The sequence below is a fragment of the Peromyscus eremicus genome, chromosome 1 (assembly GCF_949786415.1).
Source record: "Peromyscus eremicus chromosome 1, PerEre_H2_v1, whole genome shotgun sequence".
Taxonomy (NCBI): Eukaryota; Metazoa; Chordata; class Mammalia; order Rodentia; family Cricetidae; genus Peromyscus; species Peromyscus eremicus.
Genome location: NC_081416.1, coordinates 1,412,628 through 1,433,310, shown reverse-complemented (window position 1 = coordinate 1,433,310; position 20,683 = coordinate 1,412,628).

The window sequence follows — 20,683 nt, the reverse complement described above, 5'->3', positions numbered from 1 at the left end:
CTGACCAATCCAGCCAAACTAAGTGTCCAGTGAGTCCCGGAGATCCTTGGGTTTTCATCCGCAGCTCTGGAATCACAAATGGGTACCACTACACCAAGTTTTTCATGTGGATTCTGGGGCTCAAACTCTGGTTCTATGCTTACAGAGCAGGCAGTGCACTGATTGAGCTACAGCATCAGCCCTTTGTAATTTACCATAAATTCCCAAATCTTTAGCAGCATAATTTGGAATGCAGGTAAGTGTAATTGCATTAATAAACAGTCATTCAGAATGACAAAGCTGTCCAGAAATTGAACCCCATAATCTAAACATCACCTGCAGTGTGTAATCCACCAGGTCATGGAGTGCTGGTCAACTCTGGTCGACAACTTGCTTAGAATAGCATCTAGCATATGTTAGGGCCATCAGAATTCTGACATACTCCAAGTTGGGGAAGCTGAGGGAGCAAAATGTGTCTTTTGCCTTTTGTGTTATGATAGGGAAAATTGAACCCACCAGGCATAGTGATTTAATTCTAATGTTTAACATGTAGGCATGAATTTATCAGCGCTTGTTTTAAAGTTTCAGTGAAACCAACAAAATTGGGGAATGAGCCAAAAATCTCACTGAGTTTTCATGGCATTTACTGAAGATCTTTGTATAATACTAAGCAGAAAAATGCAATAATTGAAAATGGTAAACATGATTTTTCAGAAAATCTTGTTTCTTATTTGCAAGGACTGGGGAACTCCCAAGCCATCTTTAGGACACATTTGCTAAAGGACTTACACTGATGAATGAAAAGGAAGGAATTGTCTTTATAAAGAGATTTATAAAGGCATTTTCTCTTAAGATTTACATGTAAGGCATATATATGACAATGGTTTAGGTTTAATTTCACAGGAAAGAACAGCGAACACATGTTACTTTAACAAGTGTCCAGTGGCCCTCTGCTATGTGTGTGACCCTCATTGAGGTTTCATGGGGACTGCAAACCTTGAGAGGCTGTCTGTGCAATCCTAGAACTACGAATTCTGAGTGAGGCTGTGAACTGGCACAGGACCACGAGGTCCTGGATGATGAGATGAGTAGCCAGATAACAACGCTAAAGGAACTCCACAAGTGCTTACTACACTCATCCACTCACTCTCATTCCTCATTCCTCAGTTCACCACAATAGGCCCATCATAAATGAAGGGTCTATCCATCCTAGTAAACCTGTGTACTTCCCTCCGGCCAGTCATCTCCTTCAGGTGGGAAATTAGACTCTCCCATGTGGCTCCCAAGCACTTTACCAAATTGAACATCTCCCCAATGTCCCACCAACAGTGTTAAATTTGATTTTTGCCGTGTATGGACTGTGTGATCTTCAATAATTGATTTAAACTCCTCAGTTCATCTATCTAAATAATGAGGGTAAAAATAGTTCACTCCCATAGGGGATGAGACATTCACAATTTATCTACTATGTGGCTACCTGTATCCTCCATTCAGTAGTCAATTAACTGCTTCTGTCTGACTTTATTGACCTTCCTCCCTGCCTGTACCAAGACTGAAAAGCATAACTTTAGATAAAAACACCAGGAGAAATCCACCATTGCGGAAACAATGAGGATGGCTAAAGAGACTCAGGAACAAGATGGAGACTGACATCTGGATCAACACCATGGTAACAATGGGAGTGACTATGCTACAGCCCCAGTGTCTGGCCCCCTAATTCCCTAGTCTGTTACTACCCCCCTCTTCTTCCTTTTTTTCTTCCTCCTGATGGGTGATATTGTTCCGTATGCTGTGAATATGTGTTGCTCTGATTGGTTGATAAATAAAGCTGTTTGGCCAATGGTGAGGCAGAATAAGGTTTGGCAGGACATTCTAACTAGAGAGGGAGGAAGGAGAAAGAGCAGAGTGGAGAAGCCGCTGCCAGCTGCCGCCAGGAGAAACAAGATGCAAAGTACCAGTAAGTCACAGCCACGAGGCAAAGTATAGATTTGCAGAAATGGGTTGATTTAAGATGTAAGAGCTAGATAGCAAGAAGCCTGCCATGGCCATAGTTTAAAAGTAATATAAGCCTCTGTGTGTTTACTTGGGTTTGAGCGGCTGCAGGACCAGTGGGTGAGAGAGATTTGTTCTGACCACAGGCCAGGCGGGACACAGGAAAACTTCAGCTACATCTTCCTCTTCTTCTTCATCTTCCTTCCCCCTTCTTCCTCTCCCTCCTCCTCCTCTTGTTCTTTGTTTTCTTCCTCCTCCTCCATTACATATGGGGTCATTTAAGACTTCTCAAAGCAGCCTCACTCAGTAAACTGTGTTCATGAAGCCTTGACTCAGGCTGTTGACAGCCACTGACTTTGCCACTTGACTCAAGCCCTTTAAGAGCACAATTTCATAACAGTTATGTGATCCCAGAGGCATTTGAAAGGCGTGGCTACTTGAGTGTAATCAGGCCCAGACCAGCACAGTGTTCATGGGAGCACTCTGCTCCAGCATCCTCCCCCTCTTCCCACCCCTGGTCCCTGGATACTAAGAGTCTGTAGGTAAAAGGCAGCTGGGCTGAAGTTCTTGCAGGTTGAGCAAAGGTGAACAATGGCAGAGATGCCACAAAGAAAGTGGATGCCTGCTGAATGGCTTCTGTGCTCAGAGGCTGTGTTCTCTTCCCATTCCTCAAATCCACCTCTGGTCCCAGACCATCACCACATACCCCATGAACAACCATCAGACATCACAACATTCTGGGCAGCTTTCCTCTGTGGTCTGGCTTCTCAATCCCCTTTTATGGGAATGGTCAACACACACTCAGACTTGCAGATTCTTCTTCAGGTACAGCAAAGGCCACAAACAACTGAACCCTGAAGAGCAGTGGCATCTGTCTCTAGTTGGATGAAATGCCTGATTTTGGATTGATAGCAAGAGAGATAGGTATGAATGTGCTTGTGCATGCGTGCGTGCGTGCGTGTGTGTGTGTGTGTGTGTGTGTGTGTGTGTGTGTGTGTTAATATCTGCATGGATGCATGTGTAAGAGATCAGAGGTCAACCTCAGGTGTTCTTCAGGCACCTTCTACCTTTTGTTTGAGATAGGATCTCTCATTGGCCTGAAATGTCATTAAGTCCAGCTAGATTAGCTGGACAGCAGGCTCTAGAGATCCACCTATCTCTGCCTCTCATCTCACCACCTCTGGCATTTACAAGTGTTCACAACTGCACCCAGCTTCTTATGTGGGTTCCTGGGCTCAAGCTGAGGTCCTTATTCTCATAAAGCAAGCACTTTATACAATGAGCTAGCTCTCCAGCCCCAAGAGGATTTGTGTTTTAGAAAGAACCACATACTCTGTGGGCCTCAGTCTTCCTGCTCCTTTTTGAAGTTATTTTCATCTCACAAGGAGTTCAGTCACTATACCGAAATTACAAGAGCAGAATAGACTTTATTCAGTGGTCAGCATCCTTTATTTTTATCTAGTCTGTTTTCCACAAGGACCTTGGTTTCAGAGACTGTTTTCCTTTCAACAATAAGTGTTTTTCTAAAGTGAACACAACAGCTGCCATTTTTCAAGCATCTAACATGTCATTTCTTGAACTAAGAACTTTAAATCATGGCACTTAAGGTAAAGGCAAGGTAATTAAATATATTAATGTATTATATTAATATGATATTAATGTTTATTATGTTGATATCAACATTTTACAAATGTGAAAGCCAAGTTAATAGGTGTGCAGAACATCCAGATAGAGGAGTGGAGAACACTAATCATATTATTAGCTTCCTTGAAGGATTTATTCTGAGAATACTCATTCTCTTGCAAAACACATGAGGCTTGGTTTCCCTATCCTGGCACCCTCACAACTATCAAGTGCCCACTAATATGACGTTGAAGATTTCTAGCTCATCGGGCCATGGGTTCCCTTGGTTCCCCACTTCTACTTCATGTTATATAAGATAGTGTATCTACAGGTTATGAGGATTCAAAGGTGGGGGTGTCTTTGGAACAGGGCAATAAGACTGCCCATCACAGTGAGATCATAGTTACTCGCATACCTTCTTAAACCAGTTTTAAAAAAAACCAACCCCCCAATTCCTGCATGTGTCTGTTGAATTGGTGTCAATGGCTCAGTGTTCCATGGGCTTGGTAGTCTCACTCCAACATCGGGAATGTAGACACACACATACACACACACACACACACACACACACACACACACGTCACTGGCGTGTGACGTATGCATAGAGAGTATCAAATCAGGGTGAGACCCCAGGATACGTGGCCTGGATAAATGAAAGCAGCTGTTGGAAGGATCCTGGGACTGATTCCAGAACCAATTTGGGGTCCTCTCCTTTGAGGGACAGTGAGACAAAATGGTTTGCTTGAAGCTCTAAGGCCTTCTACATCCCTCCCTCTGGTGTCTGTTGTGTCCATCCCCTGTGTTGCGTGCCCATCCCCTGTTCTCTGTTGTGTGTCCATCCCCTGTTCTCTGTTGTGTGCCCATCCCCTGTGTTGTGTGCCCATCCCTGTTCTCTGTTGTGTGTCCATCCCCTGTGTTGTGTGTCCATCCCCTGTGTTGTGTGCCCATGCCCTGTGTTGTGTGCCCATCCCTGTTCTCTGTTGTGTGCCCATGCCCTGTGTTGTGTGCCCATCCCTGTTCTCTGTTGTGTGCCCATCCCCTGTGTTGTGTGCCCATCCCCTGTTCTCTGTTGTGTGCCCATGCCCTGTGTTGTGTGCCCATCCCTGTTCTCTGTTGTGTGCCCATCCCCTATGTTGTGTGTCCATCCCCTGTGTTGTGTGCCCATCCCCTGTGTTGTGTGCCCATCCCTGTTCTCTGTTGTGTGCCCATACCTGTTCTCTGTTGTGTGCACATCCCCTGTGTTGTGTGCCCATACCTGTTCTCTGTTGTGTGCCCATCCCCTGTGTTGTGTGCCCATCCCCTGTGTTGTGTGCCCATCCCTGTTCTCTGTTGTGTGCCCATCCCCTGTGTTGTGTGCCCATCCCCTGTGTTGTGTGCCCATCCCTGTTCTCTGTTGTGTGCCCATCCCTGTTCTCTGTTGTGTGCCCATCCCCTGTGTTGTGTGCCCATCCCCTGTTCTCTGTTGTGTGCCCATCCCCTGTGTTGTGTGCCCATCCCCTGTGTTGTGTGCCCATCCCCTGTGTTGTGTGCCCATCCCCTGTGTTGTATGCCCATCCCCTGTTCTCTCTGCTGCTTCCTCTTCTACTTGCTTGCTGCGAATGGAAACAGAACCTTGGGGTTCTGTCTCCACCCTCCGCCTCTCATCCTTCGTTTCCCAGTGTCTTTTCAGTCTCATCGATGGCCATAGCTTTTGGTACCAGCCTCTGGATTTATTCCTTGAATTTTTTGTTTGCAGAACCCCTCCTGGGATTCAAACTATTCCTCAGTTCAGGTGCCTGGATCATTTGTGACATGATCCCACTATAATTGTGATGTGCCTGGGCTTGCACTTTCTGTATGATTAATCAAGTTATGACCTCAACCACACCGACCTGTTCCAAATTTTATAAGATGCCTGGGAGTTTCATGCTATTCAAGGGGAAGGTATAAATTGGAGTTGTTCATTTAAAAGTTGTCCCAGGTGTTGAAAAGCAATCACCCAGTAACACCAAGGTACGGTATTAACATTTTTGCCAGAAAGGCTCTATTTCGACTTACAGGGTTGCAGGGCTCATGCTTCATAAGGCTGGATGGAAATCTTCACACATCCATCAACACTTATCTTTCAAACAGCCTTCTGGACCTGGATCAGTGGAAAATTAATTTCATAATAGAACCACCACTTTCTTCTTGGGAATTTGAGATGTTTGTCCATTGCCAAGAGCAAGGAGCTATAAAAGCTACTCCTTCAAAATAACAGATCCTGCCTCATAAATATGAGATTTGGGTAATCCTTTGGAATACAGGGAGACATTTCCAAAGTGATAAGGCTTAGAGCCACCATGTTCTCTTTCTTTAGGTGATCGTATGGGCACCTTGGCAATGACCCACTCAGCATCTATCCACATTTGACCCTTCCTATCTATCTACCATTAGGTCAATAGGTAGGTTCTTTCTTTCAATATTGAGAACCTACCATGTGCTCAAGCTGCTGAAGCAACTGGCCAACCGTGGCTTTTGCTCCAGAATGTGATGGTGTTTCTCTCTCCAGCCTCCTACCTGGTCTTCTTGATTGGAAGCTTCATTTGCTCTTTTAAGCCCAATCTTCCAGCTGCCACCTGAGTGATCTTCTCCATCCTTCAGGAGCTACAGTCAGCTTAAAATCTGTTTTCCCAATAGCCTCTCTGATAACACCTAAAGTCCTAAAATTAGGAACCAGGCAGAGCATAGAGCATAGAGCATGTACTTGCTTTACACACACACACACACACACAATATGTGACTGTGCTTGTCAGATTAAGATCAAGCAGGGATGCAACCACCACATAACACCACCTCACTAATTGGAAAGATACAAAATGCATCTCAATGCTGGACCAATGAATGCTTTCCTCCTCAGCACTTCCTAGAGCCTTGTCTGAGGGGTCACTGCAGCCCATCTATCACGTTCCTCTTTTGAGTCCCCCAGAAAAGCTTCTTTAATTTCTTTACTGTCCCAACCCCACTATGGGCACCTAGTCCATTCACAATTAAAGTTGGCTGAAGTAGAAATGCTGAGCCCCATCTCCATCAAAATGAGACTGTGAAAGGCCTTAAAGCGTGGTGTCATTGGGTTTCTGAGGGCCCGTGTGCATATACAGTTGATTTCTCATATGAATTTCATTGAAGTCATTACCAAGCTATTGAGTTGCACTTTGAGAATGAAACCTAATATCCTGAGAAAACAATAAAGCTTTTATATTGAGCGGAAGTCACTTCTTAAATACAACACTGTGTAATACACATCCTCAATTAGACCTGTTGAAAACAGACTTAGAGTCATCAAGTGAGCTGCCTTCCCAAGCACACTGCCAACTTCTAAAGTTCTCTTGAAGATCATAATTAACATTAAAGCAAGCCCATATTATCATAATTTATATAGGGGTGAGTTAGTGAGAAACCCATGAGTGGACTCATCACAAGCATCAGCTTGAGCCATATTTGTATTAGACACTGCATAAGGTACCCACAGGAAAGAGAGACTGGAACCACGGTGTTCTGATATTTTCTGAGCCACAGCAAGCTCAGAGGCAGACCAGTCTGCAGGCCAATGGTCTGGTCAGGATCCCGAGCATTGCATGCTTTTCTGTGATGGCTCATGCCTAATTGAAGATGTCAGCTAAATCCTTTTTCTCTAAGACCAAGAAACTAGAATCATGGTTTCTGGCTCTCCTTGGATACTTTTGCACATTTCTCTCATCTGACACCCTACTGCTATATTTTTATTGCCTATAACAATGCTAAAATAATAGTTTTTATGAACTGAGCCCCTTTTCTGTTACCCACCTCCCACCAAAGTGACTTGTCAGAAAGGGAAGGAAGGAAGCGACAGCAATGTTTGATGACCTGCTCAAACTTGGCACAGTTCATCACTGGCAATGGACACAACTGCAAAACCATGCCGTCCCCATGCCATCACTCAGAAGTGCCCTTTTTTTTTTTTTTTTTTTGGTTTTTTGAGACAGGGTTTCTTTGTGTAGCTTTATGTCTTTCCTGGAACTCACTTTGGAGACCAGGCTGGCCTTGAACTCACAGAGATCCGCCTGCCTCTGCCTCCTGAGCGCTGGGATTAAAGGTGTGCGCCACCACCGCCTGGCTATTTTATTGTATTTTTTTTATTTTTTTTTAAATTTTTATTTTGCAATACAATTCAGTTCTACATATCAGCCACAGATTCCCTTGTTCTCCCCCCTCCCGCCCTCCTCACCTTCCCCCCAGCCCGCCCCCCATTTCCATCTCCTCCAGGGCAAAGCCTTCCCTACAGACTGAGATCAACCTGGTAGACTCAGTCCAGGCAGGGCCAGTCCCCTCCTCCCAGGCTGAGCCAAGCGACCCTGCATAGGCCCCAGGTTTCAAACAGCCAACTCATGCATGAGCACAGGACCCGGTCCCACTGCCTGGATGCCTCCCAAACAGATCAGGCCAATCAACTGTCTCACTCACTCAGAGGGCCTGATCCAGTTGGTGACCCCTCAGCCATTGGTTCATAGTTCATGTGTTTCCATTCGTTTGGCTATTTGTCTCTGTGCTTTATCCAACCTTGGTCTCAACAATTCTCGCTCATATAAACCCTTCTCATTCTCGCTAATTGGACTCCCAGAGATCCACTCGGGGCCTAGTCATGGATCTCTGCATCCAGATCCCTCAGTAGTTGGATGAGGTTTCTAGCTTGTACAACCACTTTGGAAATCAATATGGCGCTTTCTTAGAAAATTGGGAATCCATCTCCCCCAAGATCCAGCTATACCACTCTTGGGCATATACCCAAGGAATGCTCAACCATACCACAAGAGCACTTGTTCAGCTATGTTCATATCAGCATTGTTTGTAATAGCCAGAACATGGAAACAACCTAGATGCCCTTCAACTGAAGAATGGATAAACAAAATGTGGTACATATACACAATGGAATACTACTCAGCAGAGAAAAACAATGACATCATGAGGTTTGCAGACAAATGGATGGATCTAGAAAAAATCATCCTGAGTGAGGTATCCCAGACTCAGAAAGACAAACATGGTATGTACTCACTCATAACAGGATACTAGATGTGGAACAAGGATGACTGGACTGCTACTCACATCACCAGGGAGGCTAACTGGAAAACAGGACCCCAAGAAAGACACAGGGATTGCCCAATGACAGAGAAATGGAATGAGATCTACATGAACAGCCTGGACATGAGTGGGGGTAGTGAAGGGCGAGGGTCGAGGGAAAGAGAGCTTGGGTGAGCGGGAGATCCCAGCTGGATCAACAACAGAGAGGGAGAACAAGGAATAGGAGACCATGGTAAATGAAGATCACATGAGAATAGGAAGAAGCAAAGTGCTAGAGAGGCCCACAGAAATCCACAAAGATACCTCCACAACAGACTGCTGGCAATGGTCGAGAGACAGTCCGAACTGACCTACTCTGGTGATGGGATGGCCAAACACCTTATTTTATTTTTTTAAGATTTATTTCTTTATTATGTATACAGTATTCTGTCTGCGCACCAGAAGAGGGCACCAGATCACATTACAGATGGTTGTGAGCCACCATGTGGGTCCTGGGAATTGAACTCAGGACCTCTGGAAGAGCAGCCAGGGCTCTTAACCTCTGAGCCATCTCTCCAGCCCCCATAGCCCATGATTCTAAAAGAAGGACTGAATGTATTTGTTCCCTTTCTTCTTATTCTTTGTTTCATTTTAAACAAAAAGCAGAGGATAATGAGGAAGTGATGAGGTCACAAGGGTGGTACTCTGAGGGATGGGATTAATGCCCGTTTGGTGGTATTGTGTTCCCCAAAATATTGTGCACCCTAATAAACTTATCTGGGGTCAAAGAACAGAACAGCCACTAGATACAGAGGCTAGAAAATGGTGGCACTCACACCTTTAATCCTAGCATTCCAGAGGTAGAAATCCCTCTGGATCTCTGTGAGTTCAAGGCCACATTAGAAACAGCCAGGCATGGTGACATACGCCTTTAATCCCAAGAAGTAAGCCTTTAATCTCAGGGAGTGATGGCAGAAAGCAGAAAGGTATATAAGGTGTGAAGACCAGGAACTAGAAGCTTTTGGCTGATTAGGCATTCAGGCTTTCGAGCAGCAGTTCAGCTGAGATTCATTTGGATGACGACTCAGAGGCTTCCAGTCTGAGGAACAGGATCAGCTGAGGAATTGGTGAGGTGAGGTGGCTGTGGCTTGTTCTGCTTCTCTGATCTTACAGCATTCACCCCAAAAACTGGCCTCAGGTTTGATTTTATTAATAAGACCATCTAAGATCCCTGCTACATGCCCAGATGGCAGATGAGATGGGAAAGGCATTGGCTGTTAAATCTGACAACCCAAGTTTGATTTTAGGGACCCATATGGTGAAAAGAGAGAACCAACTCCTACAGGTTGCTCTCTGATGTCTATGTTGCTGTAGCATATACAACCATACCCTACACACACACACACACACACACACACACACACACACACACACACACACACACACACACAATCATAGTGAGTTCTTTCACCCTCTTTCAGCCATGTTGACTACCTGGAATCTGGAAGAGAGCCCTCACAAGAACCTATCTATTCCAAGTCATGATGTTAGGCTCTTGGTCTAGGGATGTGTGAGAAGTTTCTGGTGGAAGCCATCAAGACTCTGGTGCTTTGGTACAGTGACCTAAAATGATGAAGACAACAGGAAATGTTCCCAGGTATGTAACAAGTACACAGGTAAACCTGCTGAGGAGTGGAAACTGAGACCCCTAATCAAGGTTAGAAAGCAGAGAGTGGGTCACAGAGGGGGTCCCCCTAACATATACAACGTATCCCAGGGATGAGAACATGACTAGGCCTCCTCCTTCATCCAGCTGTCTTTGAAATCAAAGGCCAGGCACCTATGGAGTGACTGGGGAATAAACAAAAAGACTGGATTAATGAAAGCATAAGGCATAAGTGGCCTGCACCAGGGCATTGGGGGAGCTTTACAAGACACATGGAGGTTATGAGCATGTCTGCTGGTTCTCTTGTTACAGCCTCAACCTTCTTTCTCCACAATGCCTCACACACTGCAACTGTTCATTAAATGAAAAAAAGGAAGGGAAGTCCCAGAAGTCCTTGAGCAGTGACAGGAAGGAACTTCTTTTCCATCTGCCAGAGGAAGAGCCACCAGACACAGTGGAGGACCCAAGCTACAAAGAGGTGGGCCAGTGAGGTCCAGTGCACGGAACAGAGGGTCCAGCCTCTGTGGTGTGACCCTACCTTCAGTCTCTGGGCACAGAATGAGGGACATGGACAGAGTTCATGAGCCAGGGATCCCAGGAAACGCTCTGTGCGTTCACCTTCCTGCCCACCTTCACTCAAGGAACAAAACACAGAATCACAGTGATGCTGCTCCCAGACATACTGGGCTACACTAAACAAGGCGGGCACCCACTTTACAGCTCAGATTTTAGGCATGTGATTGTGGACTGCTCTGGAGGAGACAGTGTGGTCTGTCAGAAAACCTTAAAGTAACACTTCAGTTTCCAGGCAGAGGAAGGAAGATCAGAAGGCATCAGAGAATAAACAGGGGAGGCAAGTAACTTCAAGGGTAGGAGAGAAACAGAAGGAGGCAATGACCTGATTTTCAGTGTTCCCAGGAGATTCCTACAATGGAGAGAAGGAAGAAGGATGCCTGAGTTCAATCCTAATTTGACTCTTACTCAAGCAGTGACTTTTTTTTTTTAATTTTTATTTTGCAATACAATTCAGTTCTACATATCAGCCACGGATTCCCTTGTTCTCCCCCCTCCCGCCCCTCTCACCTTCCCCCCAGCCCACCCCACATTCCCATCTCCTCCAGGGCAAAGCCTTCCCCGCAGACTGAGATCAACCTGGTAGATTCAGTCCAGGCAGGGCCAGTCCCCTCCTCCCAGGCCGAGCCAAGCGATCCTGCATAGGCCCCAGGTTTCAAACAGCCAACTCATGCAATGAGCACAGGACCCGGTCCCACTGCCCGGATGCCTCCCAAACAGATCAGGCCAATCAACTGTCTCACCCACTCAGAGGGCCTGATCCAGTTGGTGACCCCTCAGCCATTGGTTCATATTTCATGTGTTTCCGTTCGTTTGGCTATTTGTCCCTGTTCAAGCAGTGACTTTTAACATCAGGTCACCTGGGGGAAATGCTGCAGTCAGATTAGACAGAGTGAAGGCCCTTTCACATGTCTTGATGTGTGGCACTGGCATCTTCCAAAGTAAAGTAAATTTTGAGCCACATAATTGAAGCTGATAACCCCTTCTTTGGTTAGATAAACTTGAGTTTTCTAGAAACTAGAAGCTAGGAAATTTTTCTTTGTTTTTTTATTTTTGTTGTTTGTTTTTCAAGATAGGGCTTCTCTGTGTAGCCCTGGCTGTCCTGGAACTCACTCTGTAGTAGACCAGGCTGGCCTTTTCCTTTTTATGTTTTGAGATTATAATGTAATTACTCTTTTTCCTTCCCTTTCCTCCCTTCAAACTCTCCCATATACCTTTACCCACTCTCCTTGGAATTCACAGCCTCTTTTTTTCATTAATTGTTATTGCCTATGCATATGTATGTATATACATATATATTTTTAAATATAACTTGGTCAGTCCACATAATATTTCTTGTATGTGTGACTCTTGGAGCTGACCATTTGATACAGGACAACCAATTGGTATGCTCCTCCCTGGGGAAGACTACCTCTTCTGCTCTCAGCTTTTCTCAGTTGCCAATAGTTTGTTAGTTGGGGGATATTTGATCACACTGTGAATTCTGAGTTTGCATTTGCATTAATTAAATGAAATTAACCTTCAGTTAGTTAAGTTAGCAACTAGTTGTCAGGAAGTAATCATAGAGCATCAGAGGGCATCTAGAAGAGATAGAGAGATGCACCGGAAGTAGCAGGGAGGGGTTTTGAGTGGTGTGGCTTTTTTTGTTTCTGCAGGGCAGAAAGATGGGCTTTTGGGGTGATGTTAGCAAGGAGAGAAGGTGACTAAGTACTACTGAGCCTCTTTGAGCTAGCAGGTTTTCACACCAGCCTTTGAGTCTTGAGTTTTATTTATAAATAGAACGATAGAGATTAAGTTAGCACTGCCTTTAGCAGCAGCGGCAGAGCCGGTGCCTGCAGCAAAAGAATTCCTGCCAGGCTACAGCCTGAGTAGCAGGGCCATTGCCAGAGAAGCAGGCCAGGAACTGTGGAGTTGCAATTGCTGGCTGAAATAGCAGTAGATTAAAGTACAGCCACTGTGCCGGAGATAAAACAACATCTTGTGTAGGGCTGAGACCCCATGGATTTCCTTGTCCACTCTGGAGTATCCGTTGGTGTCATCCTTGTTCAGCTCATGTTTCAGCAGTCATGTTCTAAGACATTATGGGTGTAGCTTCTGCTCTTAATAGGAGACACAACCTCACAGAAAACTCCCCAATTCTCTGGCTCTTACAATCTTTCTGCCTCATATTAAGAAATGTTTTGAAACAAACCAAAGACATGGAACTGAATACACAATGGACTTCAAATTTTCTGCCCCTTTCTAAAAATTTAAACATTTATATGTGTGTATATGAATGGGTATGTAGGGGTGTTTGTGTACATATATGTACATGCGCATGTGGGTGCCCAAGGAGACCAGAAGAGTGTCAGATCCCTTGGAGCTGGAGTTTTGGGTGATTGTGAGCTGCATGCCATGGGTACTGGGAACCAAGTTCTGGTCCTCTGAGAGAGCAGCAAGTGCTCTTAACTACAGAGCCATCCAGCCCCTCTGGCTTTTTCCATTTGTTTAGAATAAAACAAAGAATGAACAGAATAGGAACCAACAAACCTGGGTCCCTCACTCAAATTATGTATTAGAGGCTAATGGGTAATGAAGGCTCGATGAGGTTTTCAAAGTCACCTTTGGATGACCACATTCACTAGGGCATATCTTTACATCCATGGAAAATAGTGACCTGTGTCACTCTGAGTAGGTCAATGAAAGTCACCGTCCCCCACTTTCTTCCCTTGCTGACAAGTTGTTGGCTCATGGGAAGTGCTTAACTCATAAATTATTTTACTTTAGTATTGATATTAATAAGAAAGCAACACAGCATGCAGTTTTTAAAGTATCACTCAGGTAAAATATGAATTTTGAGCTGAGTTTGGTGCTGCACATATTTAATTTCAGCACTTGGGAGATAGAGGTAGGCAGATGTCTGTGAGTTTGAGGGCAGCCTGGTCTACAAAGCGAGTTACAGGGCAGCCAGGGCTTCATAGGAGACTCTGTCTCAAAAAAAAAAAACATAATTTTTTGTTGTAGATATTTTTATTTACCAAGAAAACAACACTAAAGCTAACAAAATACTGTTAGAAACCAGGGGTCTGTGCAGGGCTCTCAGCAAGCAGACAGCATGCATTGTCTGAAGTCATCTCTCCTCAATTTAGGTAGATGTCTCTCAAAGAACTGCTCTGTGCTTTGACTTATCAGGATGAGCAAAGGAGGACACATGCCTTTAGCTGTCTTGGACATGTGCACATGTGTCTGTGTGTGCAGACAGACATGTCCCTGTGCCTGTGTGTTTCTTTTGCCCTCCACTAACATACTATGAACAGAGCTGAGTTCATTTCTGTCTGGCAGTCAATTTTCCCTCCCAAGAAACTTGGAGTGGTGACTGAGGGAAGGGCAGTAAGAGCCTCCAGGATGGTGGAGAGGAATCAGAAGGATAAACACGGTTTCGCTTCACTTCAGATTAGTCTCAGTTAAGTAGCTTGGCCTGAGGAGGGGTCTGGGCTTGTGTGTGGGGCAACCTGATACCAAAGCTAGGATCTCAGTCTATCGATGTACTAAATTGATGGCAATGAAAAGGATCCTCCATAGACACAAAAGTACACTTGTTTTCAGATTAATGTACCCTGAATGTAAGCTTTTCAGGCCTGCTCTGAAGGAGTTAACGCGTGCCTGCTCCAGGGCAGCCCCAGAGCCTGGTGGTATTACTTTGTGAAGTATTCACTTGCAGGCGTGACCTGGCCACTTGCTCATGAATACACTGAAGGGTTGTTCTTTCCTAACATCTCCTGATGCACACTCACGGGGACACTAAAGGGTTTGTTTAAATCATTGGCGACAGAGGGACAACCTAGAATGCGTGCTGGGTGGACCTTACATGCTTCCCCAGGCCAAGTCTAAATCACGTAGACAGAGCCCCATTTCCTCCTGCACTGGCAGCAGGGTATCTCAATTACCTGCTGTTAAGCATCTTGGCCTTATCTTCGTGTAACCAATGCCTGTTTCTCTTTTCAAAAATGACTAAACAGGAATTCAGGGTATTGTGTTGAATTTTAATGGCTTATTTTGTCTCTCATGTGCTGCTTTCTAAGGCCCCATAGTGGCTTCCTCTCTCTCCTGCTCCTTTAAAAATAATAACAGAAATCTCCGTGTTTGATGATGGTATAATTTGGGATGTCTTAACAGCTAGGGAGGCTCAGTGGTTTAAGACTCTGAGCTAAAGTCATATTGGAATCAGTACTTTAGGCTCTTTGAAGTTTTGATATGGAATTTACTTAAGTTGGGAGGTTGGCAAGGAACCATCAGGTACTTCTAATTAAAGCAACCTCCAAGATCGAGGATGCTAGTGGAAGACATTTAGAGCTTATAGACATGCGGGAGCCGGGTCCCCCTCCCTCCTCCCTTTTCTCCTTTCGCCCTCCCTCCCTCCCCTTTCTCCAGTTCCTTCCTTCCTTCCCTCCCTCCTCCATACATCCCTCCTTCCCTCCATACATCCCTCCTCCCTCCTTCCTTCCCTTTCCTTTTTTCTTTTTTATCCTCCCTCTCTTTCTCCTCTTCCTTCTGTTCCTTGTTTTTCTAACAAGATAAATTCACACATTTGCCTTTAAATTTCAGTAATCACTTAATATTTTATGTCATGAGAAAAATTCTGTATTTGGTGGCCTCAGCTTAGATGGAACTTCTTTAGGTTATGCCAATATGTCCATGTTCTGATGGGCAACTGTGTCCTTCTTCCCAGAAGGGATTATGATCTTTAGAGAACACACCACGCACCTTTCCTTTCCACAGAAATTGGTATTGTCTCTAAACAGACTTCTTCAAGTTTTAGAGGTATGCTGTGAGCCTGGCTTGGAAAGCCAGGAACAATAGAATTGATCCTTCTCCCACAGCTCTTTGAGGCTTTGCTACAGTTGGCACATACCATACACTTGAATTTGTGGTGGGTCCATTAGTTTTTATAACAGTGGATTCGTTACTTTTTCTGTTCCTGTGATAAAATACCATGACCAAAAGCAACTTAGGGGAGAAAGAATTTATTTGGGTGTATGATTCCAGAAGCAAAGTCCATAAAGGCAGGAGAGGCATGGCAGCAGGTGACAGCAAAAGGAAGCTGAGAAATCACTACTTCAACTGCAAATGTAAAACAATAACAATTAGTGTAAAAAGAGGCTATGGATTTGAAGGAGAATGGGGGGATTATATGGGAGAGTTTGGAGGACGGAAAGGGAAGGGAGAAGTGTTGTAATTACATCATAGTCTCAGAAATAGAAAAGATTCTTATCCTTAGCTTCTAGTTTCTAGTAGAGAGAGACTTTAAACTTTCAAAGACCACCCCAGTGACAAGCTTCTTCCAATAAGGATGCACCTCCTGTAACTTCCCCAAACGGTGCCACCAACTGAGGACCGGGTGTGCAAATACCTAAGCCTAGGGGAGAAATTCTCATCCCAGCTACCACAAATAGTTATGTATAAGCTGCTTTTTCTCTTTCCCATTGTGTTGTGGGGGGGGGTGTGGGAGAGTGAAGTGGGCACATGTATGTGTGTATGTAAAGGTCAGAGGACAACCTCAAGTATCATTCTTCAGGAGCTTTCCACTTTTCGATACAGCATGTTTCATTGGCCTGGGATTTTACCACACAGGCTATGCTATCCTAGCTGTCCAGAAAACTTTCAGGACTCTGCCTGTGTCTGCCTCTCATATCATCAACACTAGGATTACAAGCATGTGCCACAATGACTGGCTTTTTACTTGGGTTCTAGGGATCGTACTCAGGTCCTCACATTTGGTAGTGCCATACTGACTGAGCCTTCTTTCCATTCCTTGAAAATGCTTCATCTAAAAAGCATTGCTCCTTCACTTGAGCCAAGAAGTTCACTGAGAGCAGGATGAAAGCCTGGCACCTCTGCCTTCATTCTGTGTCTGCCTCCTTTACTTTGAGACCACTGCTTGAGGCAGGTTGTCACATAAGGAGTATCAATCTACTCAACTTATCCCTCACTGAGGCTGAAAACACAAAGACAAGAGTAACTCAGGCATCTTATGGACAGTTTATTACAGTGTCCTGTTCTGGACACCCCTACCATAGGCACCTAAAGTGCTCAACCATTGTTCTAAACATGAAGAATTCCAGGAACAGTGAAGCCTTGCAGGACAGACCACCTCCCAAGTAAGGGTAGTTATCCACGACTGCAAGGCAGCATGGTGGAGCAGAAGTAACCATCTCCTGAGACCCAGCTCACCTCTCAAGCAGTAAGGACTTCTTCTGACCAGTTTACACAACCAACACAGACCAGGACTACTTAAAATGTCAGTACCTTGATGATAAACTTGAGGCCACCAGACCTCTTCATCCTTTCTTTTTATTGGGGTACTGATTATATCTCCCCTCTCCACTCTTTATCTATATTCAACTCTCTAATTGGGATGAGTGGACAACTCCTACCCTGTTGGATCTACTGGAATTGTGGTTCTTTCCCTAAACCTGTGGTTACATTATTGCATTAACTGTAAGATGTTTGAACTTTTGTGTTTATTTATAGTTTTATAAACATGCAGTAATACCATTTAATTTACATACACCTCTTTTCCTGTTGCTCCAAACCTTGTGTGGATAAGCACTTTGGACAAATACTAGTATATTTTAAGAAACACTTTTTATTCATTCAGATTATAATTAGGAGCATTAAGTCACCAAACCCTGTCTATGATTCTTTCTCTCCTCCACAAAATTGTACTGAGTCTGTGTCCATCATGAGAAGAAGATTGTTTACCTGGGCAATCCTAGATCCTCTTCTGTAACCATGTCAGCTCCACTTGCCCTGTAGAAAATCTGACATAATACTTTTTCCCAGAAAATCAACTACAGAGACTTTGCTGCTTGCCTTTCACAGTCTTTATAATTTGGCCAAAAACTCTCTTTTTACCACATACTTTCCTTTCTTTCTCTGCGACTGGACCATTAGTCATGCTTTCGACAAGCTTGTACTTCAATCTGGATCCATTATATAGTGGTTTTTTTTTTCTATGAAAGATTTCATCTCTGAATCTCTCTTCTGTTTTCTGGAATCCCCCACAGCTATTCTGCATATCCCACTAGTCCATCAAAAGTTGCCAGTTCTTCAAACAGATGCTACCTTTCCCCACTTTATCTCTTCATTGATCCCATAATGGGATATAAATCCCACTGGTTTGAGACTGATACTGCTCCCTACAAATTACACACTTGAAAAAGACAGAGTGGTCATCAGCTTTGGAGCCCAGCAATGCTTTCTATTTGATAGACACTCTGCCTTTGTTACATTGACCCTGAGAGCATTTAGGACCACCTGTGCCAAGTGTTCTACTTACAGACGTAAACATCTGTAGACTGTAGGTTAGTCCAGTGGTTGATGTTCCTATCAGATCAGAATCACTTGGGTGTTATTCAAAATTCAACATCTCATCCTAGCTTCCTTCAACATAACTTTATTGAGAGACAGTGAATAAGGTAAGAAAGGTCCCAAAGGGGATTAGTGGAGAAGCCTCAGTTGTCATGGGTATGAAACAGAAAGGTGTAAGCCTTTCCATCTCATAGATACTGACCCAGTTTGCCCCCAAGGAAGTTCCTCAATCTCTCTTGGCTCCTTCACTTAAAAATTGTAAGTATCCACCATCATCATGGTTGTTATAAAAAATGGATGAGAGAATGGATGGAAATCATCTAGCATGTTGTACGGCATACAGCAGGCACTCTAAAGACTCTTAGGTCTTCATTTCTCCCTCTTGTTACTCCACATCAGTACCTGACCCCAATACCACACTATAATACTTAATTGAATAAAATTGGCAGTCATTTATCAAGACATATGGAGGTTTTCTATGAATCAGGCACATTATTAAGCTTCAGATTGTCCTCCTTAAATGCCAACGTTCTCAGAGTATATTTCAAACCTTTACATACTATATTAGTTTTTGGAGACAAATGTTGGGCTCACTGTCTACCACATGACCTACTCCAGAAAGGAACAGAAGAGCATGGTTCTTTCTATCAGCTGTTCTTGCTCTTGATAATCTATTGTGATTCACTGTAACATGAATAAATGACTTTTAACACAGGAATAAAAGCATTGTAAAAATTCTAATACCCCAGGGTACTTGGGGTTTGTTTCTTTCTATGAATTGTAATTCAGTGAGCTTTTCACTCAAGCATCTCTTTTCTTTTCTTAGTCCGACTTTTAATAAAAGGCTTATAAGTTTCTGTTTTTTCTTAGTTGGGAGACCAGGATAAGCCTAAAACTACAATGTTTCCACAATCCACTGTGGCATATGTGAATAACCTGCAAACATGAGGATGTGACATGTTTAAGAAGAAATATCTTTCCACTGCTGTGTGTTATGGTTTGAACCTAAAATGCCCCACATAGGTTCATATTTTTGAGTACTTGATCCTCAGCTAGTGGTGCTATTTGTGTGGGAGTAACTGTAGAAACTTGCTAGAGAATAACCCTCTTGTACACTGTAAAGGTTTGTCACTCAAATTGATTTAATAAAACACTGATTGGCCGGTAGGTGGGCAGGAAGTCAGGCGGGAAAGCTAAGCTGAGAATGATGGGAAGAAGGAGGGTGGAGTCAGAGAGACGCCAGCCAGATGCAGAGGAAGCAAGACATGAAAAATAAGGTAACAAGCCACGAACCACGTGGCAAAGCATAGATAAGTAATATGGGTTGATTTAAATATAGGAGCTAGCTAATAATAAGCCTGAGCCATCGGCCAAACATTTGTAATTAATATAAGCTTTTGAGTGATTATTTGAAAGTGACTGCAGAACAGGGCAGGACAGAGAAACTCCAGTTACAGAAACTTTGGGAGGTGGGAGCCTAATTGGAAGAAGTAAACAGCTAGAAGTGGGCATTGAGAATTGTGCCAAGCCCCTTGTTCTTGCCTTGTTCTGTTTCCTGCCCTGCAGTGATGGGAGCATTCCTAGTCACACACTCTCACAGCCTTGCCTTCCCTACCATGGTGGAATGAAACCCTTAACTTCCCTTAACTTTCTTCTTTCAGGTATGAGGTCACATGATGAGGAAGTAACTGATATACCTTAGCTCCTGGGATGCATTCCTTCCAGGAATATGTATTTATATTATAGTTACAAGTCCAACCAGGCTGAGGAGAGAGCTCAGCTCACAAGGGGCTTACCGTCCAAGTAGTGGGACCCAAGCTCAGACACCTGGCAAGCACATAAAAGCCAGGCATGGCAGCACATGGTTGTGATCCCAGGACTTCAGAAACAGGCAAACACGTTTCCTGTGGTAAATCTGGGCAGATGATGGAGAGAAGAACAGGAAAGGGGGAGAATGGGCTTCAACCTTATGGGGTCTAAATAAACTAACCATCCGTCAGCAGAGCCCCATATAAGGATGGCCACTAACGTTTATCCAAAGCCACAAGAGGAATCTACTGAAAGGACAGACTTTCCATCAAATGGGCCTGGAGAGAGTAACGACCTAGGCTGAAAATAGGAACAAAGGAAGCCTCAACTAAAGTCACATTTTATTAAAAAACTAACTCAAAATGAAGAATAGATCTAAAACTATATAACTTTCGAAAGAAAATATTTTGAGTCAGAATTAGGTAAAGTATTCTCAGACATGTTCTTAAGTATATTATTCACAAAAGATAAAAAAACTAAACCAAGTTAAGAAAATTTCCTATAAAAAATACTACCTAAGATGACTTTTTAAGAGGCAAAATGCAGACTGGAACAAGAAATTTTTGCATAGTTTATTTGATAGAAGACTAGTATTCAGACTATCTCAAGAACAATCCAGATTCAGTATCCATTAAG